The sequence below is a fragment of the Xiphophorus hellerii genome, chromosome 23, assembly GCF_003331165.1.
Source record: "Xiphophorus hellerii strain 12219 chromosome 23, Xiphophorus_hellerii-4.1, whole genome shotgun sequence".
Classification (NCBI taxonomy): domain Eukaryota; kingdom Metazoa; phylum Chordata; class Actinopteri; order Cyprinodontiformes; family Poeciliidae; genus Xiphophorus; species Xiphophorus hellerii.
Window position 1 is genome coordinate 1,614,569 of NC_045694.1, and position 26,005 is coordinate 1,640,573.

The following is a 26,005-nucleotide window of genomic DNA, read 5'->3' on the forward strand; positions in this document are numbered from 1 at the left end:
GTATTTCTGACAAAAACGATTAAAACAAAATAAATCTCAACTAGCTTATGTCTTATTAGCCCTGGACAGGAAACCAAGCCAAACAGATGTCTACTTCCTCTTAGATTAACTTCCTCCTTAATCGCCTCTGCTCTAAAGAATCAGCCATGCAACCACAGATCATGCGGTGAAACATAAAGTATCATGATTCATTGGTTCTGCTGGTGCTCAAGTCCAAGTTGGCACTCCATGTGTCAAATTAATCCACTTCTATTTCCAGTGCTGGTGTTTATGCCCAAGGCAAACGAGGAAATCACAAGGATTTTCTAAGAAAAGAAAGAATCTTTAAAACATGTTCAGGCACACTCATGCATTAGCAGAGCAACATAAAGATAATCGAATAATAAAACACATTTCCAGGTATGAGAATTCAATATTCAACTTGTGCAAAAATAAAAGTGTAATTTATATCTTGTTACCATTCTGTGTGATGGCTCTAATGACTGAGGAGGAGGTCAGAGAGACGCTGTGGCCGTGTTGGTTTGGCGGTATGGAAACTATTCTCCACAGTGGTATGAACAGAAGTCCTCTGTAACCTCACAGTAATCATTTTTACAGCCCTGCCTTAATTAAAATGTCACATCCACTGTAGCGATATACAGCACAGATCTCTGCAAATTAAAAGAGAATTAGGCTGGCAGATGTGGCCCTAATGGCCTAATCATCACTTTACATTTTTCCTAGTAAAGAGTTGACGCAGAGGAATAGTTTTGGAAATATCACATCCATGATTACAGCAAAAGTGATAGGAAAATGAAAACTTACACTTTAAAGACACATGAAACATTTCTGTTCAACTTTCAACCACAAACAGCAGATCAGAAAAGGTTGACAGTAAAAAGTTGATATACTTTCTACTGAGAAGTCATCAAGGCCTTCCAGTTCAATTATTAGTTCAATGGTCAAAAACTGAAGAAAGGCATCAGCAGGAAATACATTTTAAAATCAGATTTGTTTATCTGTTCCAGCTGTTCAGAGTTATTATTGTGGTTCTTAAAACATCTTTAACCATTTTGTTCATGTTAGCATGCAGCACTCTGACAGCTTAAGGGTCCATGTTCATGAGGGAATAGTGCTTCCATCATGATGCGCCTTTTTACAGCGAAAAACAGAAATACAGAGGAGGGAAATGCCACAACGGTAGGAAGCAACGTTTTCAAGCAGAAAGTTGCCTGAAGCGTTGCGCTGACTCACCTTCCCGTTCTTTACATGGTGCCACGTCTTCCCATGTAAATAAAGGTCATGAACTCTGACCTTTACGTGATTTACAGTAAAAGATCAGAACACAACATCACACAGGACGACGTCCACCAGCAGCTTTTTCACTTTTTACATCTTCCTCATGCTAGAAATTAAATCTGGTACAATTAGTAATCAATATTCAATAATTATTAACCTAAAACAAGCTCCTGTATATTTATGATGTCTATGTCTTTCAGTTAGTTTATTTCAAATGTAAGAAGATATTTGCACTGGAAATAATTTTGTGTTTTTGCAGTGCTTTATGTTAGCACAGTAATTCAGCTCTGCTACTGTAATAAAAGCATATTAAACTAATTCATATCACATATTTCTACCACACAGGACCTTGTGAAATGAATCCCAGGTTTTATAAAGAATCCAGACTGAAATCTAACTGAGGATGAGAAGCAACGTGAGAACTTGGGGCTCCACATCCAGTCTGATGGAAGTTGGATGGTTTTGCAAAAAATAATTGATTTTTTTCATATTTTTATATGCTTTGGTTAAAAAAACTTTTAAAAATCAGTTTTGCTTCTGCTTTAATATCATTGCCTAACCTGCATGATTCTACCAGATAAAATCACAATAAGATGCATCAAACTTTGTTGTAACGTAAAAAGCTGAAGTCTGAAGGGTGTAAATACTTTTTTAAACCAGAATGAAGCTGAAGAAATGTTACAATCTTCCTAAACCCGATTCGAACAGCAAACAGAACCGGAGCTGGACGCCGGCCCAGCCACCAAACCGTTCAAAACTCATAATGAGACATGAAAGGATTATTTTCATACTTTCCCCCATAATATATAATAATCTGCAGAACATCTCATTAAAATAAATGTTATTCTGTCAATCTGTCAATCATGGAAGTGAAGATAATGAAGTGAAGCCAAATATATTTACAGCTATTTGCATATGGTGCATGTTTCTGTTGTACATTAAATATGATGCAGAATAATAAAGAAAAAAATTAATATAATGTTCATACATTCAGTGCTCTGGATCCATTCTGGATTCATTTGAAATACAACTTTAAATATGTTTTTATTCTATTTCAGTGTTTATGTAATGAAATATAAAATAAAAACATGCATCCGTCATAGATTTACATTTTTAAACTTTAACTTGAAGTTTCTGATCAGCTGCTGAACAGACTCACTCTTTCCTTCCTCTGGTCATTTCCAAACGTCCTGTGTGAGATTTCCAGGTCGTCCTCTCATCTGTTCCACCTGCAGTGTGTTTATCTTTCCCTCCACCGCTGCAACCTTTTCCCCTCAAAGTGTAATGCTGAGAATGAATGTAGAGAGACCAAATTAAAGGACCCAATTTGAAGCGGCACCACTTCACTGATAAGCTGTGCCAGTGATCTGTGAGAGCACTCAGGGTCTGCTACATTATGACAATACAGAGGAATAAAGCGGCTGAAAGAGAATAGTCTGGCAGGAGCAGAAATCAGATGGGCAGAGGGAGAGGAAAAACAATCTCAAGTCTAATTGTGTTATGCCTCAAGGCAGCGAGGGAGCAGAGAGACATTTTCTTTCTACACGTTGTTTAGCACAGTCCCTTCCCCACCATGATCACATTCATTTCCAGCTTTTTTGTGTTTTTTTCCCACTGTTGATGCATTTATTGAAAAAAGGGCATGAAAAGCAAATGGTGGAAAACATGGATGGAGATATGGTTATGAGCAGAACCACATAGCTGTGGCATTCAGTGTGTGTGTGTGGGGGGGTGGGCGTGTGTGCGTGTGTGTTTGGGTGTGTGTGTGTGTGTGTGTGTGATGCATTTAAGCATGTTGTCTGGATGAATCCGACACCTTTCGGGTCATTGTGTGTCATCTTTGTCCTTGGGGAAAAAAATAACATTTTATAGCTTTAAAGCAACATGGAAGCTAAACAAAGTCATATTCAGATTGAATCCTATTCAATACATTAAAAACTCAGACAGGTTTAAACCCACATTTTGTTTTAAAGTGTCGTTTCATTGGTCTGATGTAATATCATAACCACCAGTGTCATTTTTATTAGGAAATCGTCACATTTAACAGAAATAAAGGCTGGAAAACATCAGTTTGGGTGAAATGAATCTGTATCTGTGGATATCCTGGTATTAGTGTCTGCTTTGAAATGATCAGTCACACCTTTCAACAAAACCTTCTGATCAAATTAATGAAGTTTTTAATCTTCCCATCACTAATTATTATAAAGCTATATAAGAATTAACAATTGTGGTGTAATAAATGTAAAAAAAATCTAGCATTGATTTCTGGATAAGAAATATATTTCTTTTATCTGCTGGGTTTCCTAAAACGTGGAACAGAAGGAGCTCTGAGCAGCAGGCCGAGTGTGTTAAAAAAAACTTTTAAGTTTGAATTTTACTTACATAAAAGGCATTTATTCCTGCTTTTAACTTTGCTTTAATATGGAATACCCAAAGAACTGCTTGAACTAAAGCTCTAAAGGGTTCAGAAGTAACTTTGAGTTGAAAGAATAACAACTTTCAGAAAATCAAATTTCACTCTCACATACCTCCTGGTCTTTGTAACGTCCGATGTTCCAACAATGTTACAGAATGAAGAAGTCCTTTAGAAAATCCCCAGAGTGACTCTATTCACAGGTCACTTACTGCCAGGCCTGAAAGAAATTGAGAGAAAGAGAAATCAGAGAAGACATGGAGAGTGAGCTCACAGCTTTAACTGACTCAGCCAGCAGAAGCCCAGCCATCCAGGATAAACATCCTTGAAGAAATGTCAGTCCAGGAAAGCGCATTAGCTAACCCACACCAGGGCAGCCGCAAAGAAAAAACTCCAGTTGACATATGTACAGTATCTTTCTCCTTGCCTGGTCAACTTGATCATTTCCCCGGCTAAACAGCTGCAGCTGAACGGCTCATTACTCCATCATCCAGCTGCAGAGCGACAGGATGGGATGCGTGCCGTCCCCTCAGCCAGCGGCCGGGTTTTAGACTCATGGTGCTCGAAAGCATCAGCAGCAGTTTAAGGTAAGGCGCTAAAGGCTAGCAGGAATTAGCTGACTGGAGAGTTTAGCCAGCCTGCTGTAATGAAAAGAGAAAGCGTCTTTCTTCTTCAGGCTTCTGCTGGTCATGTGCCAACATCAGACCCGACCGGCGCTAATTTACCCACAGCAGCTAACACACCAGGAACCGGCTATGTGGAAAATATTCTTGCTGATTTTTTTATTTGTCAGAAGTAACACGGCGAATGCAGTGTGAAGTCAGGTAAAACCAGCTCAGCCGAGAGGAAAAGATGATTTTATTATAAATACATTGCTGAGCTGAGGCTACAATCATGTCAAAGCTTTCACCTCATCATTTAATAAATCATATAACCTTCAGCAGCAGCAGCATCACTTCACTATCAGCTCCTCACATCCTCTTGACTCTGCCTCACTCTGCTTCACACTGCTGCTTGAGTTTCATGGCTTTTCCAGATATCTAATTTCTTAGCCCTCCAGACTTTGACTGGGCCATTCTGCTGTAGATTTGCTGCAGGGTTTAGTGGCTGACCCAGATTGGACCAAGCTGTGCAACAGATGCTTCATGTTTGATTCTGAAATGCGTCAGACGAGCTAAAGAGCAGCTGATTGAGCCAGACAGAAACAATCCCAAACCACCCGCCCGCCACCACCGTGCTCACTGCAAGGTGAGGTGTCTTTGTTTTGTTTCTGTTTATGACCAAAACTTTCAATCATTCGGATGAAGCTCTGACATCTTTGTTTCCCTGGGAATATCTAACAACAACCTGTACTTGTTCAGTCTTTCACAAACTTTACCACTAAAATGTTAGGAGCGCCATCTACAGCTGGAGCTGTTGGGTTTTGTCACGTTGGTCATTGTTACGACCCGTCCAGGGGAACCAGATCATCATATGAAGGATCCATCCTCTTCAGACCTCAAGCAGCCGACACAGTTAAACATTTTATAATGTTATTTTAAAAAGATGTATTTTTGATTGAGATGTTCCAACAAGTGGAGCATACGGCTTCAGAGAGAGCTATGATGCCGAAAACAAACAAAAGGAAACTATCTGAATATTAACCGAAACTTACCTAATTGAAAGTAAATAAACCAAATGACAAAAACTTTCCTCCCTAATTAAGAAAAACATGAGAAAACTAAGCAAACATAAACGGCAGCTCACTCCGACAAACTCCAGGACTTTTACAAGGACAGACAAACTGTGGCCGGTTGGGATGAGCTGAGGATGGATGGCAGGAAGTCGAGTCCGAGCTTTTATATCCATCACCTCCGGGAGGCCACCAATTGGACGTCTACGTCTTCTTCTGGGAACCAATCAGAGACAGGCAGCTGCACACTCATATTTGCATAATTAAGTTAACGACGCCAGTCATAACAGTCGGTCTTCTGGGAATCTATTCCAGAGGAGATCTGTGTTTTCTTATGTGTTCTAATAATAGTTGATCTTTTTATATAATCTTCCTAACAGTAACAGGATGTTAATCATTTCAAAATGACGATCTGAACCTTCCCAGACTGACTGACTTCATCGGCTCCAGAACCGTAAACCTCCAAATGTTTTTCCAGCTCATTTCACTTCATCAACGTTTAACTGGCAGAACCTGAATGCTGGCTTCCTTTAAGCCCAGTGGAACCAGAACATTATCATTTCCTCTGATTATATTGATCAGGAGACATAACAGAAATATTTCCAGAGTTATCAGGTTGCTGGTCATGCAGTGGCAACCAAGATGGCTATAAGTAAAGCATCATCAGCACAGATCTAGTGTTTGTCTAGTGGCATATTTTACAGATCCCAAAACACAGAAGGCCTTCTGGGAAAACCATCTCTAGTTCTGCACTCAGTGATTGGCAGGTAGAGAGGAGCATCATGGTTTCCTGAGAGCAACACAAAGGAAGGAAAAGTTGACTGAAATCAGCCGAGGAGCCAGCCAACAGGACACTGGCATTAAGCAACAAGCTCCAACCATACATCAATTTTCCATAGCAGCTTAATCCTGTTCTGGTTGCAGGGGTTGTACCTGAAAGGGATTAAAGTGGTAAAGGCAGGGAACACCTTGAACCGCTCTGCTGTCCACCACAGATTAACCCAACACGCCTGTCTCTGGACGTCTGGAGGAAACTGGAGATTCTGAGAGAACTCTGTCATGCACAGTGGGATCATGTTAACTCCACACAGAAACGCTGCAGTTACTGCAGCACTGCACAAACCAGCAAAACTGTAAAAATACGCTGCAAAAAACAACAAATCACAACAGTTAATAAAACCTTTAACTCAAACAATCATCTTAATGTGTATGCTAAATACAAAAGTAGCATTGCTGTAAAAACATTGACATTATAACCTTCATTTGCTGTTGGTTATGCCTTTTACATTTTTCTTATTTTTCTCCCAAGAATGTGTAACAGAGAAAGTCTAGACAGAATCCTATTGAAGCTGAAGCCTTTTGTGTTTCCTAATAATTTCTCTCACTGAACCAAACTAGACATATTTAAAGAGGTCGCAGAAAGTCACTTCTGGGTTATTTTCACAAACACAGAAACTCCCATGGAGCTAGTTAGCAGCGCCACATCAGCAGAGGTGAGGACAGTGACTCACCTTCTCCTCTGACTAAAAAGTGCTGCTATTTCCATCCCACCCAGCCAACAGGCTAATCCACTGCTGGAGAATTTGTGAGCCACAGCACAAAGTAATTGTGCTGCAGCAAAATTAGTGTGGCCTAATTGGAGCAAAGACTTAATGAGGGACCAATGAGGATTATCATGTGTGGCTTAGAAAAGGCCCAGGTAAAGGGAGACCCGGTCAAAACGATCAGGTCGGATCAGTCCAAACCAAAGAGACAGAAAACAGCCGCGACTCGGGAAACATGCAAATTTCTGTTTTAATTTACATTCAGACTGGCGATAAGTCAGTTAATATAAATATTACTGAGGATTCGGCTGCAGGTGCAGCAGCATTCTGATGCAGCCATGGGAAAAAATAATTATTTTCTCTGTGTAAACCGACACACATCCTTTCAATATTAACTTTTATTATGTTATATTTTAGTTGCGTATGGACAACAGATAAATTGTTATGCATCTGAACAGCAATTTGCAGAAACTTTTTTAATTAAAAGAGACTAACTGCACTGTAATGAACACAATGGTGACATTTAATTTACTGTGAGATTATTAGTCGTTTTATAAATATTCTGGCCTCTTATTGTTTTTTCTTTCTTCAAGCAGAGTAAAATATTTAATAAAAAACAAACTTAATATTCTCTTAAATGCTTTAAATTCTTTGTAAAGTGAGATTAGTGATCTGCAGCTCAAATAGATCAAAGTTTCTGATTTTTCAGTTTCACCAGGTTTGATTTTACATGTTATAAATGTCAAACGAATTATAAGATCAGAGATTCACATCCATTGGATGTCGGATGCTTGTGTATAACTCACCATCATATTACATTATTATATCTTTTTTTTTCTTAAAAAAGCACAAGTAAGCAAGATTTTTATCAAACCTGCATAAATTATCAATAACCCCATGTAGCTCTTGCTACACTGGGATGGTTTAGATGTTTACAGCATAGTCATGTGTTAAAATGGCCTAGTCAAAGTCCAGACTTAAGTGCAATTTAGATTTTGTTGTAAGACTTTAATATTGACGCTTGCAGGAGTTGGTGAGGTTTTGAGGAGGAGGTTCAGCCCTCTGGGGGCTGCAGGGATCTAAAGGTCAGAGGTCAGTGGCTCCTGTGGGGATGGAGGTAGAGATTTCTACTCTAGATGTGAAAAGCTGACGGAGACGTAAAAGATCTGCAGCTCTTATTTCAGGGAAAGGTGATGCTAGACGTTTTAAGTCAGAGGGGGTGAATATGGAAGCAAAACATGTTTACATTTCTCCATTATCAGCAATTATGTGCTACTTTGTGTTTGTTGATCCTATAAAATCTTGTAATTGTTGTTTTAAACTGGATTATTGATCAAACAAGCAGCTCCTAATGAAAAGCCAGCAGTGTGTGAGCGGCGCTGCTTCAGAACTCAAGTGACTCTCCACCGTCTCTCCAAACTGTTTATTTCTCCAAGGAGCCTGTTTGCACTTGACAGCCACAGATCAGATATGACTGACCAAGATAAATGGTTAGGCTCTAAAGTCAGATCAATTCAATCCAGCAACTGTCTTCAGCAGGAACAAAAGGCCATGCTGTCAACAAGCCTCCACTCACTTCGCTGCTCATTCCAAGTCTTTCTGTCCAAACATGGCAAACTGGGAATGTCCTCATGTTTAAAACTAATCACACATTACTTCATTTCTCTGTGCTGTAAGAAATAAAATCAATCAGGTTGTTACTTTTTAGTCGACTCAGTAGATCTCGGCTGCTTACTTATTTTGGATTAATCCCACAGATCTTATTTATTTTAACAGTTGATAATGTTTGGATGCAGGTAGGCCTGTCTCGATAAACGGTAATCGTACGATAAATTAAAACTATCGACGTCATTTTAATTATCGGGATTATCGTCTCTTCCGGCCTTTTTCTCTTTCTGTTGATGACACCGAATGAAAAGAGGCTCAACTCCGGTGCTCTCCACTGACCCCCCTTCCTCATTTCCTTAGTGTAAAGCCCAGCGCACACCGATTGTCGGCCCATTTTCAAAACCTGACAGACCACACATTAGTCGACAGAAATCCTAGGTATAACGGTTCCGGACCGGGTTCGGTTCGGCCATGTGGTGTCCAACAATGGGCACAAAATAATGGCTACAAGTCCAGTTAACTAATTTTAAAACCAGGCATTAATCAATGCTTTACTACAATCTACCTGCAATGCATGTGGCTAGTGTCAGCGTAAAGTCCTGACTGAATGAAAATCATTAGAACCTATTTACGAAAAGTTACCGGGTTTATCAACTGCGGTAGCAATTTCGCTCCAACTCCTCCTCTTGTCATTTCTATATTCTTTGCATGTTGAATAAACATTAATGTTGTTTCCACATATCATCTCCAATGTCCGCTGGACTTCGGGTTGCGCGGTGTCAGCTGTTTGGGATTCCCCTCCATAATTTCCCCTCAGAAAGCAGGGAGGAGAATCCGCGCTTTCTGATTGGCTGCCTGTCACATTTAACAGGCTGCCTTAAGATCCCAGTCGGGAAAACCCCTGATTTAGATCGGAGCGGCAACGACGATCTACCGTAACACACCACACAATCTTAGAAAGATCAACGATCTAAGATTGTCTTAAGGGGAAAAATAGGAGCAAAAAATCATGTAGTGTGAACTATTGCATCAGGTAGTCGATGTGCCCATCTTCTCTATTTAAATCTAATTATTACTGAAGGGCAACATAATATACAGACTTCATAATCTGCACTCTTTTGGTTGAATGCAGTATTTATTTCCACTTTGGCTTTATGTTGTTTAGGTATTTTTTTCTCAAGTGAGTTTTTTGTTAATGGAGACTGAGAATCCATTTTATTTTTGTTTTTGGTTGTTTTGTTTATTTTGTTTATCAGTTCCAGTGTTTAGTGTTCTTTTGAAAATAAAGTGTATCTATCTTTGGCAAGAAATCGCATGCATTATTACGTCATTTCCATTAAATCAGTGTAAAAAGGTCTTCAAACAATATTATCGTTTATCGCAATAATTTTTGAGACAATTAATCGCTGAGCAAAATTTGCTGTCGTGACAGGCCTAGATGCAGGTCATGATTATTCAGCCTGAGAAGAACATTTCCTATGAAGGAAACCCAACAGAGCTGTTTGTGCCTTAAAATCCAGCAATGACACAAACCTGCCAAAGGAAGCTTTAAGATCTCTGCATTGATCCACAGATCAATTCAGTTGCATAAGCAACACGAACGGCATTAATTTCTGCTCCTGCTTTGTAGCCGGTTACCAATAGTTTTCATGTCAGAATTTAGCATAAGAATTTTCTATATTTCTGTGGAGGCATGCTCATCCAACAGAAACATTCATCTGTCAGGCTGCATTCATCCAGTGAGTGATGCTGAACAAGACGAGTGCTCTAGATGTATTGTGAAGAGTCACTTTAAAAATGATTTTTATTGGGTTTTTTATTGTTTTTCATAAGTTATGTATTACTGGAAGTTTAAAAGACCTAATTTAATTTAGAAGTTTTTATTAGCTGTAAGCCATAATCCTTCAACTTAATAAAAGTTTTATTTTTCTTCACTTTATTTAAATAAAAAAAATAAATTATGTAGTAATTCATTGAGATTCACCTTCTGTGTTGAGTTAAATAAAAAGGTTTTTATAACATCATGGCACTATTTGAAAGAAACTTGAATGCTAGACGGTGGAAACGTCAACATACTTTGAGTTAATAAGACATTTAAATGAACTGAATACTTATGTAAAAATACAGCTACCCTGCCATGCATAATGCCTAAAGTGGTTTTTAAACGCCTCTACAGTCTCCCGCTCCTTCCTTTTATCTGCATTTCTTCAAAGAGAATAAATAAACTGAACACAAGAAAAGCTAATTCAGCTGTCTTACTTTCTTAAACACAAAGGAAATACAATTAAAACAGACATGGAAACAGGGAAATATTGGTTCAGAAGGTCACTTAAATGTCACAAATAAATTGCAGAAACTTGCTGAGAAGAATTCCATCTCTGGAAGCTTTTCTGTTCAGAAACGGGTTGTATAAAACAGAAGCACAGCCAGGATCAGAATGAAGTGCTCTGCATTTATTCTGAAGAATCCCCAATAGGTCAAAATGCACTAAAAGATCCTCCCCCTTTACACAAAGCCTGGGTCAGGATCATCTGCTTCCCCATGCTGAGCGCAGTGGTTGCTGCAGCAGTGAGGTCCAAAACAAGCGTTTAATGCTTCATTAGCTGTAAAACATTGTGGCTGAGTGAGACTCCTGTTGTGCTTCAACCTTCAGACCTTTTATAAGGGTCAGCGGTGAACACCGTGGAGGGAGGAGCTCATTCCTAAGAGTTTAAAACCTGACAGTAAATCAAGTTGAATTTCAACACAAAACAAGTCTCTCTCTCCTCCCACATCATCTCTATAACTTTATCGTACAAATGTCACTTAATAAAAACTTCTAGCTCAGTAATTCTGCAATTATTCATTTACCAACTGTATCTTCAACAAAAAGGTTTTAGTTTAGAGTTTTAGTTTTGCTTTGGTGTCTTATTTTAGCTGAAGACAAACCTTAGTCCTGCTGGACTCCTCCATGCTTCCTCTCTGTCTCTTTGTTTCTATGCATGTGTGAATTTAATGTTGATTCAGAAGTGCTAGCCTAAAGCCCTGCTGCCCTGCAATACACATGCTGCTGATGTGACTCCAGGAGCCCTGATGTGATCGTACACGCCACCAAATCCACAGCTAATTGGACACTTCTTTCACAGCAGGCCTGTGGTAAACAGCAGCAAGCAAATAACAAGCTCACGACAACCAACAAAAGGAAAGAGCTCCGATAATAAACCTACTGCAGATGCACGCTCTTCTGCGATGTATTCCTGCACAGAACAAATTCTTTTTTTAAGCTTAAGCCTGAGAGTCCTGCTCTGCTGATTAGCCTTCCTGTGCTCAACAGCTGCTTTCTCTGCCCATTTCTGTCTTTGAAATGTTAAGCAGGTCCACGACTACTGCGATCTTCATGCCAAGTGGACATTTTATGCAGAAAATGTTGAGCGGCCAGGTACTATGGGAGGATTGCACATGATCAGAAAGGATTTCGTGGCTGCAGATTGAAGAAAGCGACATGAGAAACAGAAGTGTGATTGGGCTGGATGTCTCAGTTTTCATAATCCGGTCCACAAGAGGCTGTTTGATTGCAAGCAGATGAGAGGATTTAGAACGACGCCAAGCAGAAACTGTCAATAAACGTAGCTCCAACACAAGTTAATATATAATGTATACAGTCAAATCCTCTGCAGACTCAACAGAAAGCCTCCACATTGTTCCCACATTCCAACATTAGTTTCACCTGAAGTCGCTTCTAGTGGGATTATTAGAGGCCCAAAGCAAAGTCTGGCTTAAGAATGACAGATTTTCCTATTTAACATTCATCATGCTGCTAATTGCATGATCCATATATGACTCAGACTGTTAGTCCACGGTGCATCAACCCTGTAAAACTAAACGTATTATTTTTTATACCAGCAACACCTCCACCTTCTCCTCTTCAATAACGTTTATACTGTAAAAGCTGCTGCATTTGATTAATATGTCACTAAATATTTCATAATCTACCAATATGACCACATTTTTTAATTTGTCCAAATAATTAAGAAAATAATGTTTCAATTTGCTAAAAGCATCCAACTAATATTTTAATAAAAAGTTTTTTAACAAACAAATTTTTTTGCTTCAGGCTTTTTAGGTTTAAACAACCTGTTTCTGGAGGCTCAACTTTATGCAAAAGGAAAAAAATCTCATTTGTTCTGATAAAATCTGCTGATAAAATCTGGAAGCTGAGCACTGACTGTTCGTATCTGTGGCTCTACGAGGCCCCACATGTTGCAGGAGGAGTCGGTCCAATCCCTCGACGCCTTCGGCTCTGATAAACTGGAAGTGTCACAAGCTGAGGTCGCTGCTCTCCTCTGCTGGTCCGACTGACGGGTTCTGAATGCAAACCAACCGGTTCACGTCCCTGACCCCCGAGGGTTCCTCCATCTGCTTCATCTACACCACCTCACCTTTGACCCAACACTCTGTCATCTCTCACAGCACCGCTGGGGAGGAGTGTGTTCCTCTTTATATCATGACAGATTGATATCATCATCAACATCATGTCCAAATGTCGACTTTTAAAGTCAGAGACAAAGTGCAACAACCAAACGACGGGTTAATTCTGCTCTGACAGGTTTAGAAATCAATGATCAATGGTTTGGAGATGAAAATCCAGCAACACAAATTTCTTTCTTTCTTAATGTTTATTTTATGGTTGTGTCTTTAAAGAGAAATCTCCATGATTTAAATACATGGTGGTTAATCGAGGGTGTGCTGAGAGAGATAGAGAGAGAGATAGAGAGGAGGCCTGTGACCCGGCAGGGACCTGCAGGAACCTGAACCTTGTTCCAGGTTCAGGTTACAAATCTGATCCAAACCCAACATCTCTACTTTACTCACTACTAGCTAACTGATATCCATTCACTGCATTTTCTACTTTCAAACACTGAAAAAAGATTTTTACTGCAGCTGTCGCTAAGTTTAGATGGAGGGCAGCCATATCAGATTTGAATTTCAGATTCAATGAATTCGTTTACATTCCCACTTAGAATTGGAGCTCTATGGACACCACTCTGTTCATTTTATTAAAAAAAACAACAACTTCTGAATAAAAGTGAGACAAATCAACCACCTTAACCCATCTTGCAGCACTACTGGATGATATTTTCTTCTTTTATTTTGTTTCCTTTTTAAGTTTGCATAAGTGGATAAATGCAAAGATTTTACTGAAGAGCTTTAGTTTGAAATATTACTGAACATGATGAACTCATAATGAGTTCATATCTTCTTACCTCGTTCATGGAACATTATGCATTTGAAATTCCAATATCACAAACCGCCTCCCATGGGCCCACCACCCGTGGGAGGGGCCAAAGGGGTCGGGTGCAGTGTGGGATGGGTGGCAGCAGAGGGAGGGGACCCTGGCGGTCCGATCCTCGGTTGCAGAAACTGGCTCTTGGGACGTGGAATGTCACCTCTCTGGTGGGGAAGGAGCCGGAGCTAGTGCGTGAGGTCGAGAGGTTCCGGCTAGAAATAGTCGGTCTCACCTCGACGCACGGCTCTGGTTCTGGAACCAGTCTCCTTGAGAGGGGCTGGACATACTTCCACTCTGGAGTTGCCCAAGGTGAGAGGCGTCGGGCAGGAGTGGGCATACTTGTTGCTCCCCATCTCGGCGCCTGTACGTTGGGGTTTACCCCGGTGAACGAGAGGGTAGCATCCCTCCGCCTACGGGTGGGGGGACGGGTTCTGACTGTCGTTTGTGCTTACGGGCCGAACGACAGTTCAGATTACCCACCCTTTTTGGAGTCCTTAGAGGGGGTACTGGAGAGTGCTCCTCCTGGGGACTCCCTTGTTCTGCTGGGGGACTTCAACGCTCACGTGGGCAATGACAGTGAGACCTGGAGGGGCGTGGTTGGGCGGAACGGCCCGCCCGACCTGAACTCGAGCGGTGTTCTGTTGCTGGACTTCTGTGCTCGCCATGGATTGTCCATAACGAACACCATGTTCAAGCATAAGGGTGTCCATATGTGCACTTGGCACCAGGACACCCTAGGCCGCAGTTCGATGATCGACTTTGTCATCGTTTCATCGGATCTGCGGCCGTATGTCTTGGACACTCGGGTGAAGAGAGGTGCGGAGCTGTCCACTGACCACTACCTGGTGGTGAGTTGGCTCCGGTGGTGGGGGCGAAAGCCGGTCAGACCTGGCAGGCCCAAACGTGTTGTGAGGGTCTGCTGGGAACGTCTGGCGGAATCCCCTGTGAGACGGAGCTTTAACTCCCATCTCCGGCAAAACTTCGAACACGTCCCGGGGGAGGTGGGGGACATGGAGTCTGAGTGGACCGTGTTCCGTGCCTCCATTGTCGAGGCGGCCGATCGGAGCTGTGGCCGCAAGGTTGTCGGTGCCTGTCGCGGCGGCAACCCTCGAACCCGCTGGTGGACACCTTCGGTGAGGGATGCCGTCAGGCTGAAGAAGGAGTCCTATCGGGCCTTTTTGGCCTGTGGGACTCCGGAAGCAGCTGATGGGTACCGGCGGGCGAAGCGGCATGCGGCTCGGGCGGTTGCTGAGGCAAAAACCCGGGCGTGGGAGGAGTTTGGAGAGGCCATGGAGAAAGACTTCCGTACGGCTTCGAGGCGATTCTGGTCCACCATCCGGCGTCTCAGGGGGGGGAAGCGGTGCAGCACCAACACTGTTTATAGTGGGGATGGTGTGCTGCTGACCTCTACTCGGGACGTTGTGGGCCGGTGGGCAGAGTACTTCGAAGACCTCCTCAATCCCACCAACATGCCTTCCACTGAGGAAGCGGAGCCTGGGGACTCTGGGTTGGGCTCTCCAATCTCTGGGGACGAGGTCGCCGAGGTGGTTAAAAAGCTCCTCGGTGGCAGGGCCCCGGGGGTGGATGAGATCCGCCCGGAGTTCCTTAAGGCTCTGGATGTTGTAGGGTTGTGTTGGTTGACGCGACTCTGCAATGTCGCATGGACATCGGGGGCAGTTCCCCTGGATTGGCAGACTGGGGTGGTGGTCCCCCTGTTCAAAAAGGGGGACCGGAGGGTGTGCTCCAATTATAGAGGGGTCACACTCTTAAGCCTCCCTGGCAAGGTCTATTCAGGGGTCCTGGAGAGGAGGGTCCGTCGGATAGTCGAACCTCGGATTCAGGAAGAGCAGTGTGGTTTTCGTCCTGGTCGTGGAACGCTGGACCAGCTCTACACCCTCGGCAGGGTCCTGGAGGGTGCATGGGAGTTCGCCCAACCAGTCTACATGTGTTTTGTGGACCTGGAGAAGGCGTTCGACCGTGTCCCTCGGGGAGCCCTGTGGGGGGTTCTCCGGGAGTATGGGGTACCGGGCCCTTTGATACGGGCTGTCAGGTCCCTGTATGACCGGTGTCAGAGTCTGGTCCGCATTGCCGGCAGTAAGTCGGGCTCGTTTCCGGTGAGAGTTGGACTCCGCCAGGGCTGCCCTTTGTCACCGATTCTGTTCATCACTTTCATGGACAGAATTTCTAGGCGCAGCCAAGGTGTTGAGGGGATCCGATTTGGTGGCCTTAGGATCTCATCTCTGCTTTTTGCAGACGATGTGGTCCTTTTGGCTTCATCAGATCGTGATCTGCAGCTCTCGCTGGAGCGGTTCGCAGCCGAGTGTGACGCGGCCGGGATGAGGATCAGTGCCTCCAAATCCGAGGCCATGGTCTTGAGCCGGAAAAGGGTAGAGTGCCTTCTCCGGGTCAGGGGGGGTGTCCTGCCCCAAGTGGAGGAGTTTAAGTATCTCGGGATCTTGTTCACGAATGGGGGAAGAAGGGAGCGGGAGATCGACAGGCGGATTGGCGCAGCGTCTGCTGTCAAGCGGGCGCTGTACCGGTCCGTCGTGGTGAAGAGAGAGCTGAGCCAAAAAGCGAAGCTCTCGATTTACCGGTCGATCTACGTTCCCACCCTCATCTATGGTCATGAGCTTTGGGTCATGACCGAAAGAACGAGATCGCGGATACAAGCGGCCGAAATGGGTTTTCTCCGTAGGGTGGCTGGGCTCTCCCTTAGAGATAGGGTGAGAAGCTCAGTCATCCGGGAGGGACTCAGAGTAGAGCCGCTGCTCCTTCACATCGAGAGGAGCCAGTTGAGGTGGCTCGGGCATCTGGTCAGGATGCCTCCTAGACGCCTCCCTGGTGAGGTGTTCCGGGCACGTCCCACCGGGAGGAGGCCCCGGGGAAGACCCAGGACACGCTGGAGGGACTATGTCTCTCGGCTGGCCTGGGAACGCCTCGGGATTCCCCCGGAGGAGCTAGAAGAAGTGGCTGGGGAGAGGGAAGTCTGGGCCTCCCTTCTGAAGCTGCTACCCCCGCGACCCGACCTCGGATAAGCGGAAGAAGATGGATGGATGGATGGATGGATGGATATCACAAACCGTGTAAAATATCTGTGGTTTTAAAATGATTACATTAGAAATGTGCTTATAGAAAAAAATCCTGCATCCATGGACAAATTCTTGTTACTTTGGTATTTCTCTGAAAGTTCCCATGAACATCATGAGCCTAGTCAATCACAACATCTGCAATGTCTTTGCTAAAGTACAGATTAATATGACACACACCACAAACACTAACAGGTCCAGAATGGATATTAAACCGTCAGTAGGTCCAGCTACCGGCTGAGTGACCGCTGTGAAAACAACTCGCTTCTTTTCTTCCTCTCTCTTTTCTACCTGCTCCGTTTTCCATCAGCTCAGAGCCAGCCTTGTGAAAATGTAATTTCATGGGTGAAGATGAAGTAGATGATTGGTTTCTGGACAATCAGAATTACGCTGCCTAATCAGTCTGGAAGTGACACCCAGATTCACCTCTTTCCTCTGAGAACGGTTCTCTTTCCTCATTTTCCACAGTTATGAGTCATTTAGTGTTAATATTCTGACCTGGATGCCAACATGAATAAGAGCTTCCTGTCATAATCTGTGGATCCACAAAGACGCACTCCAACACCGAACACAACATGTCGATGATGGGATGGACCTAAATTAGGTACGTTTTTAAATATCTGAAAAGTGTGGCATGCCTTTTGCTTATAGTAGTTCCCAATAACATCTGCATTGCATTTACAGCTATAATCTTTTGGGTTATAATTCTACCATCTTTGTACAACTAGATACTCTAGCTCTAGATTTAGGTCTGGACTTTGACTAGACCATTCTAATGAATGAATCTGCTTTAATCTCAATTTTAACAGTTTCCCTGGTCCTGCAAAGGAAAAGCAACTTCTAACGTCAACATGTGAAAATCTCAGCACTTCCTGTTTGGTTCAATATCAATACAATGCAGGGCGAATCTTGTTGACTGTTTTGATGTACAAATTAAGAAATGGATGGAGAAAAGTGCTGAGGAGACTGTTTTTCTTTTTTTCGTTTGTTTTTTTACAGAATCTGATCCAGCTGAAGCTAAAACTGCCACTTGAGGAATTTTGAACAGATTCACAGACTATTTTTTAAAATTTAAATACAAAATGTTTATATTTTTGTACATTTTAAGCTTAACTATTTCTGAGTGTTGAGTCTATATACTCCAGTTAATGATTAATGACTTAATAAATTAGCTGACAATTATATGATATACAGTATATAAATCTCTCTCTCTCTCTACATATATATATATATATATATATACGTACATATACAGTATATTTATTTATTTTTTTCTGTTGTCTTAGGAGTTAAGATGTGACATTTAGGTGAAATGCCTCTAAAGTAGTATTATGTGTAAATATGACCACAGATCAAATTAATTTAAGAGATTAAAGCAAAATTGAAAAGTTTGATTCTTTTATATAAAAGTAGCTTTTTGGTGAACATAAGTGTTATTTGGTATGTGATGTGATGCGACATTACAACCTTTCCTGCCTCAAGCCTCTGCATGAGGAGCACAGAAACAATCCCAGCTCAAACATTCATCTCAAAGATAAAGATCAATGTGGCGTTAGCAGAAATGTCAGACATTATCAGCATCCGGGATAATTAATTTCTCAATGTCTTCCATTGACAGGTACTTCCTGGTTTCAGTTCCCGCTCACCGTACTTCTTGCCATCAATCAGCTGCAGCAGTGACTCACAGAGGCGCCCGGCAGGTTAACAAGATGCAAAATAAATCCATTAGTTCATGTCTATTGTCTAGCATGATTTTTTATATATTTCTCAGTTGTCACTTTCCTTGGATAAAATCACTGCATAGATTATGGTTAGGAACATGGACTGTGACCAAACTGCCTGTTTGTTTTAATACTTTACAAACTTTTTTCTGCTAACAAATTTAAAAAGATTTTTAAAAATCCCAAAAACCAGGAAATATTTACTTTCCTATTCACGCTCACTGCAGATCACTTAACTTCACGGCTCTTGGGCGTGCCGTGGTGGAGTAGCGGTTAGCGCGACCCATATTTGGAGGCCTTGAGTCCTCGACGCAGCCGTCGCAGGTTCGACTCCCGGACCCGACGACATTTGCCGCATGTCTTCCTCCCTCTCCTTCCCCGTTTCCTGCAGCCCACTGTCATATAAGGGACACTAGAGCCCACAAAAGACCCCCTGGAGGGGTAAAAAAAAACAAAAAAAACTTCACGGCTCTTGTCTGGTGGAACTAGTTTGGAAAATGCATCTATTGTAGTTAAATATTTGTTTTCAAATGTGTGTTTGTGTTTTCTTTTTTTTTTCTTTTATTTAATTTTTTTATTTATTTTTGGGTTCCTGGCATCAACATTTTAGCCTAACTGCAAAAACACTGATGCTGCACACCAGCTGCATGGTGAGGCATCCTGGTGATCTGTTTCTAGATGTTTGACAGTTTAACTACAATAACCGAAGGCGTTAAAAGCAACATTTTCTCCTTCTCTTTTCCCGGCGTAGACTTCAGGTTTTGCAGCAGCAGACACGTAAAACTGAGCAGAATAAGGCAGAAAATCAGCTCTGCTGCTCTGATTGTTCGTTTGTTCTGTTACTGATAAAACTCCAACCTCACACATCCACTAAACTCATTCTTCCCTTTCTGTCTCGGATTTCTTTAAGACGTTTATATCTTTTCATAGCTCTGCAGAACTGCAGGTCCCCATGACAACAGCTTGAAACGTTTCAATCAATAGCAGATTGACTTTTTGTTGCAACAAACGTAAGGCTACAACTTAAATCAATGAGCAGCTTTCACTAACTTAATGGAAGAATGTTTTAGTTTTTGTATTTCATACTCTTTACATATGAATTCTTTAGTCAAGGAGAAACACTTTTGTACAAGATTAACTCTCAACCTCCAAGAAGTGAAGTCCTGATGCTCTCTGTTTCTGTGATGAGTTTGTTTTCTATCATTAATATCTGACAGTTTAAAAATGTTGACTGTGTATGTTTTGTATGTTTGCTTCACTTTTTGGTTCTGACATCCTACAAGCATAAAGATTACACTCGTAGGATTTTACACCGTCTAGCAAAATGTTTTGAATCTGTTTTATGAACTCTGTAGGTTTTTAATGTATTCTCAACTTTTGACATTTTCTCTACATAAATAAAAAGCTTCAACACATTTTAAAGTGATGCATGCTTTTCTAAATCTGTCATGAAAAAAATCTGAAACATTTGGTGCATCATTTGATCTGATACGGCTAAATTAAATCTAGTGAAATCTGTTGTCTTCAGATGTTGCATCATTAATAAAAAGAACCATAAGAAGTTTTCATTTCTGCAGTAAATATGAAAATGTGTTATTGAAAAAGAAAGATCAAACTGAATTTTATGTCTACATGTAAATAGAACATGGGAGGGAAAACTAACTTCATATCCATTCTCTGGATCAAACACGGTGGTGGTTGAATCATGCTGTGGGGATGCAGGGTCAGGAAGGCTGAGTTGATGGGTGGAGCTAAAGAACATGCCGTCCTGGAAGAAAACCTGAGGCGGTGGTGAACGGCAACCTTCCAGCAGGACGACGCTGAACGTACAGCCAGAGATGGCTTCCATCAAAGCAGAGTCAACTGCAGGCCTAGTCAAAGTCCAGTCAAAGATCCAACTGAAAATCTACAGCGAGACAGGAAAAGTGATGTTCACAGATGCTCACCATCCATTCGGACAAAGCTTGAGCTGGTTAGTGAAAAATAATCTGGAAAACTATCCAGTGTCTAAACCTGTGAAGCTGTCAAGAGACATGTGGTTCAGTAAAGTACTGGCTCTGGGAGGCCCAACTGAAATGCACACCACACTTTTCAGATTTTCACTTGTACATAAATATCGATCATTTATCATTTTTGCTGGGATGGGTTGGCGATTTGTCCAGGGTTCAGGGCCCAGAGTGAAAAAACATTTTATTTTTCACTCCTCTGCGTTGATCGCACTAAATCCCACTAAAGTACACCAAAGTTTGAGTTCATCATGTGACAAAAAGAAAAACAACTCAACCTGCTAGTATACATAAGGACGACATACATTCAACAAACATCTCTGCATCCTAAAATACTAAACAGCTACTGTAGAACAAATCATCAATTTAAACTGTAATTCCACCGTTTTACTCAAAAAAGCAAAACAGCCAGAGTATCCCTCCTGGTTCAGAGAAATGCCAGAGCATTTAAAGATCAGGGACAGTATAATAATTATATATTATTATATAATAAAATATTATTATATAATATACTATAGTATATTATATAATATACTAAAATACTATATAATATAGTATAATAAAAATATATTTTATATATATTCAGGAATTTGGTGAATTTAGACAGAAGTACACTCCAACAGAACTCAGCCTGTAAATGAAAGCCTGATGTTTCACATGGAGCATTTAAAGCCAAGCTGCCTGGGAAACACATATTGTGTCTCTTCACATTGACTCTTTCTATAAATGAACTTCAGGCTTCATTGAGAAGGATGCCATCCACTCTGTAAAGTCACAGAGAGTGGAGGTGCACTGCAATCCATCACTCCTTTCCCAGTGTTTTTCACGGTGAGGTTTTCCCACTCAGGATCTGTTTGGCTGTTCGCCATGGCGACCGCAGACCTTCACACACCTCAATGGCATGGCTGATGTGCAGAAAATGATGGAAACTGCAACTTTGTTCCTTTATCTGGCTGCTCAGTGTAATGAGTGTGAAGGTATTAGTGATGATGGAGACTAGACCTGGCTCTGACCAAAGAGCCACAAGCCGTGTGTAATGGGGTGAGAAGCTTGCTTTAGGACAAAAGTAAATTATAGCTCTCAGAATCGATAATGATAAGTAAGCCAATGAGGCTTTTCTTCATTGGTTTTTGGGAAAGTTATGGATTTTTCCTTTTTAAGAAGTTTGATTTTAGCTGCTGACATTATTGATTCTTTCGGCTTTAATGGTTCTTTAGTCATACAGCAAAACACAGAAGAACAAATAAACAACACACCACAACAAAAACTCTGCAGTTTAATGGTGAGTTCAGGGTAATCCAACATGGCCGACTGGTCAGAAGCAATGGCGATAGTTTGGAGACTATATTTAACTAAATTTATCTTTGAAAAGTTTCCACTGGCCACCAGAGAGGCATTCAGATGAACAAACTCTGAGTTTAATTTATAAAAATACACTTCTGCACCATTTATTGAGCCACCTCCTTTTCAGGAAGCTCCACCTTCAACCCCCTGGAGGGGAAATGTGTCCACAAAAAGCTCATTAACTACAGCCCTGCTCACCCAACAGCTCCCAGACTGTAAATCACAAACGTCTCGTTATGTTCTGGCCTGTCATTTACACGGTAACAAGGTCTTAGTTGCACAAAAATGCAACAGACTTGACGGCAAGCTCCGGAGAGAAACTTTTTAGAAATGCAGTGTGAATCACGTCCATGTAAACACAAACCAACAACAATTGGAAATGATTTCCATGCATGTTCAGGTCCAGTTTTACTCTTGCAAAGCACAACAATGGCGGACCTCTGTGTTCTGTTTGTTCTGCTGCATCTCATGTTAAGACCAAATCTGCTCCAATGTTGAACATTTATCATGTCAGCAAACACACATAGCGCGTGCGCCATTATTTACACCTCAGTACAAGCAAAATATTAGAACAAGCTGCTTCTGGATCAAAGTTCACAAGGTTTCACTGCCACCTACAGGCCTGGCATGTGCACTGCAGAGTATCCAGTGCTGTTGTGTAAAATCTATTTTTGTGGATATGCAACGCTCTCTCATCCCTTTAGAAAACAGTTCAATGCAGGACAAAGAAGCCTTTTAGATGTTAGCATGTGTTTTCTTCAAATGACCCATATGCTGGTGGATGAATTAACTGTTACTCCTAGCTTATTTGTCTGTGGTGCTCCTCAGTAACGTTTTACTCAGTTGTGCAGTGTGTGTGTAAAAACACAATAGTAGGTAACTATAGTGACCTTGCAGTGAGACGCATATGGTTGTAGCTAAATAAGCATGACTACTGGTGAATGTGTAGCTTTAATCCAATCTCTCTTTCCCAGTCAATGAAACTACATGATGTCCCTGTAATCACCAAGACTGTTGGCGGCTGGAACCGTCACTGAACAATCAAACCCAGGGAACAATGGCTGTCGATTTAATCTTAACACACAGACTGGATCTCAGAAATCCAAGGTCGCAACCAACAGGAGCTGATAACAGTCTTCCCATCAAAAGGCTTTTTGAACTTTTTCCAAAACAAAGTTAAAGACAGCAAAATGAAGCCTTTTATTCTTCCATTCTCTGACAGAAACAGGAGGTGGAAATGTGGGGAGCTTTCTTGGTAAGTGAGAATAACAAAGCAAAGGCACAAGAGGCTGTTAATGCTGACCCACTCACCAAATGAGGCCCCAAATGCATCTTTGTCATTAGGCGCCGCATGTGTGACATACTCATTAAATTGCATTTTACAGGCTTGTCCCACGTCTTTTCCAGTAGCGAGGAGGTAAACATCAACAAACTCAGGAGGTGTCACAAGGTGAAGCTCATTAGCTCGACCACAAATGACTGCAAAGACGAATGTTAGATCAGAGAGCTAATGTTTTATCAGACAGAATTCATTACCCTGAAATCATTAAGACGTTGCTGGATGTGCAGTTCTGGTCAGAAGTTTACATACATCCCAGGCGTGAATTTCATATTAATGTTTGGATTTTAATGATGTAAGTAACCTTTTCTCAAGGTGAGAAAGCACAAAATAAAAACAATTCAGTAACTTTGTGAAAGCAAGAATTGTTTGCAGAGGTTCTGACTGTATGTGGATTTTCTGTAAGGCTCAAATTTATACATACACTTACAGTAGTATTTTGTTAAATAGCCAATAGGAAGTTGAAAAAACATTATTTTGTAGCTCTCCAAAGCCTTCTGGAATAATTATGGGTAAATATTCAACTAATGGTCTTATTATTAATTTAAATTGGTTGGTTTGAATGCACAGACTGTATAGTCCATAACATTTCAATGCAGTTGAAATGAGTTAATGACAGCACCTGTTAACCTGGTTGATCCATTCTAACATTGTGCCAACCTTCAGGCACGGTAGTGGTTCCACAATGCTGCGTATTTGCACATAATCGATGGATTAATGAAAACATATTACTTCCAAATTCTGGAGGAAGAGTATAAATATTACAGTCTGTATTTGTAATTTTTACCTTTTTTGAATCATAGAACATCCACAGTAACTTCTGACTTGTGCTTATAAAATATTACTTTATGTTGTTTTATCCGTCCAGCAGGACTAAAATCTCACCAAATTAATCATCAATAGTCAAAAACTTGACATTCAAACATGAATGGAGTAGCTGTGAAAAACCAACCAAGGGAAGCAACAAAATGTGAATGTGAATAATGAGGATATATTTTAAAATGCTCACTGTAATGAATTTCCAGGGGTTTTAATTCTCTTTCCGTAAAAAAAAGTAACATGCTGGATATCTCTGCTGTTCGTCAGACGCAGTTGAAACAGAAAGAACCTTCAGCAGTCTTCTGATCCAGCAGTGCCAGTGGTCAGCTGCCCCTTAACCACAAAAAGCTTCACCGACTAATTACTGCAGTCCAGCTGCCTACACTCTACAAGCACTCAGCCAGCTTCTCCTCCAGTCTCTTCTGTAATTACCATCAGTCCTTATGCAGCTGGGTAAGTCTAACACTTCATCTGGAACTCTGGCCCCTTGCATATTTATTGTTAGATCAAAAACATATCTGAGTTAAGTTAATGCTAAGGAATCAACCACAAAAAATTCAAATTAAGGAAAAAAAGTTTATTGGCTTTCATTTTGAAAATCTTATTGTTGACTGCATATTCCAGACTAGAGATGTAATGTAATTACAGGTCATGTTCTCTTTCCACCAGCTGCCACCAGATAACTGGCAGGTAAACTTTCAAAAACTATAAAAAATATGAAGCTAATCTCAAATTTTGAAAATTTTTCTACTGAACTTTTTAAATGTCATGCATTGATTTACATTGTGAGTTGATTTGTTTTAGACTAAAATATTTGTTTGGATGTCCGAGTGCCTCGTTGTACTTTATTGTGTTCATTCTTGTGTGTAAAAAAAGACATTTTATTATTTGAGGCATGAAAAGTAATTCAGTTGTTTGATGGAATGCATGCTGTACACTCTTTCATACAGAAGATAACTGAGTAATATTTTTTGTTCACTTGTAAGACGGTTTAGTTGACTTCAGTTTACACATTACATCTATAAAGTTTTCTTTCATCACAGCAGGTCCAATAAAACATGTATTCCATCTTCATTTTCAGTGATAATCAAAAGAAACATAAGTCAAAAATACTGGTTTTTGTTTTCATGAAAAGAAACAGTGATGAGAAGAAGTCCGCTTTGGCTGCTGAAAGCTGCCCTGCTTTCATCCAATCGTTTCTTGCTGCAGACGCTCTTTGCTCCAATCCATCCCGGCTTGCCATCCAATTCATATCCCTGCATGGCCATATTGCAGAACTATTGTATTGATTTTTTTTCTTTTGTTTCCACTTTTTTAACTTTGCTCATAGAAGCCAATTTATCCTGCTCCATTTCTTCTCTTCTTAAGAAAAATAAACTTTTTACTTTTGTAGAACATTGTAATCTGAACATCATTCCTTTATTTCTCATAAGCTGCTTTAGCAAATCTTTTTTAGCTTTGAAAAATAAACCTAACCTCTACTGTGACATATGCATATTGTAGCATATCCACTTCTAATATTCCTATTATTAGATAACACTTGCATGAATGCTGCCTTGTTACAAATTCATAGATGTGGTCTCTAAAAGATTATCTATGGTCTGCTGTTAAGCTGCAGCAGCCAGCTGTGCCCCAGCCACCTAAAAGCAATCTATACAGCATTCACTCCCTCCAGACACTTGGGAAGCTCACTTAAAGACATCAATACTCCAGGAAATGAGACACAGAGCAATGGCTTCAAAGACTTAGAAGTCAGACGGCTGACTGGGATATCCTTACATCTTGTTTAAGGTGTCGCTGCTCAATGCAGGAGAGTTCACTGAGAGAACTGTTGATTCTCTTGTTAAGATATCAACTTGCACAGACTTCCCATCTTATAAAAACTGTATCTGATAAGAAAAGCCTGAGC

General features: G+C 41.2%; 1 protein-coding gene across 6 annotated transcripts in view; it reads right to left on the minus strand.

Moving 5' to 3' along the window:
* lingo2 (leucine rich repeat and Ig domain containing 2) overlaps positions 1-26,005 on the minus strand; it is a 199,080-nt gene that overhangs the window by 126,493 nt on the left and 46,582 nt on the right. For 3 of the 6 annotated variants that reach the window (XM_032555136.1, XM_032555139.1, XM_032555134.1), the window contains exon 3: positions 3,807-3,911. The exons of 1 other annotated variant lie outside the window; for it this stretch is intronic. The gene's annotated coding sequence lies outside the window, so the exon portion shown is untranslated. Of the gene's footprint in view, positions 1-2,437; positions 2,566-3,806; positions 3,912-20,251; positions 20,495-26,005 lie in introns of those variants that run through there. 2 more of the 6 variants (XM_032555135.1, XR_004338070.1) reach the window with 2 other exon arrangements.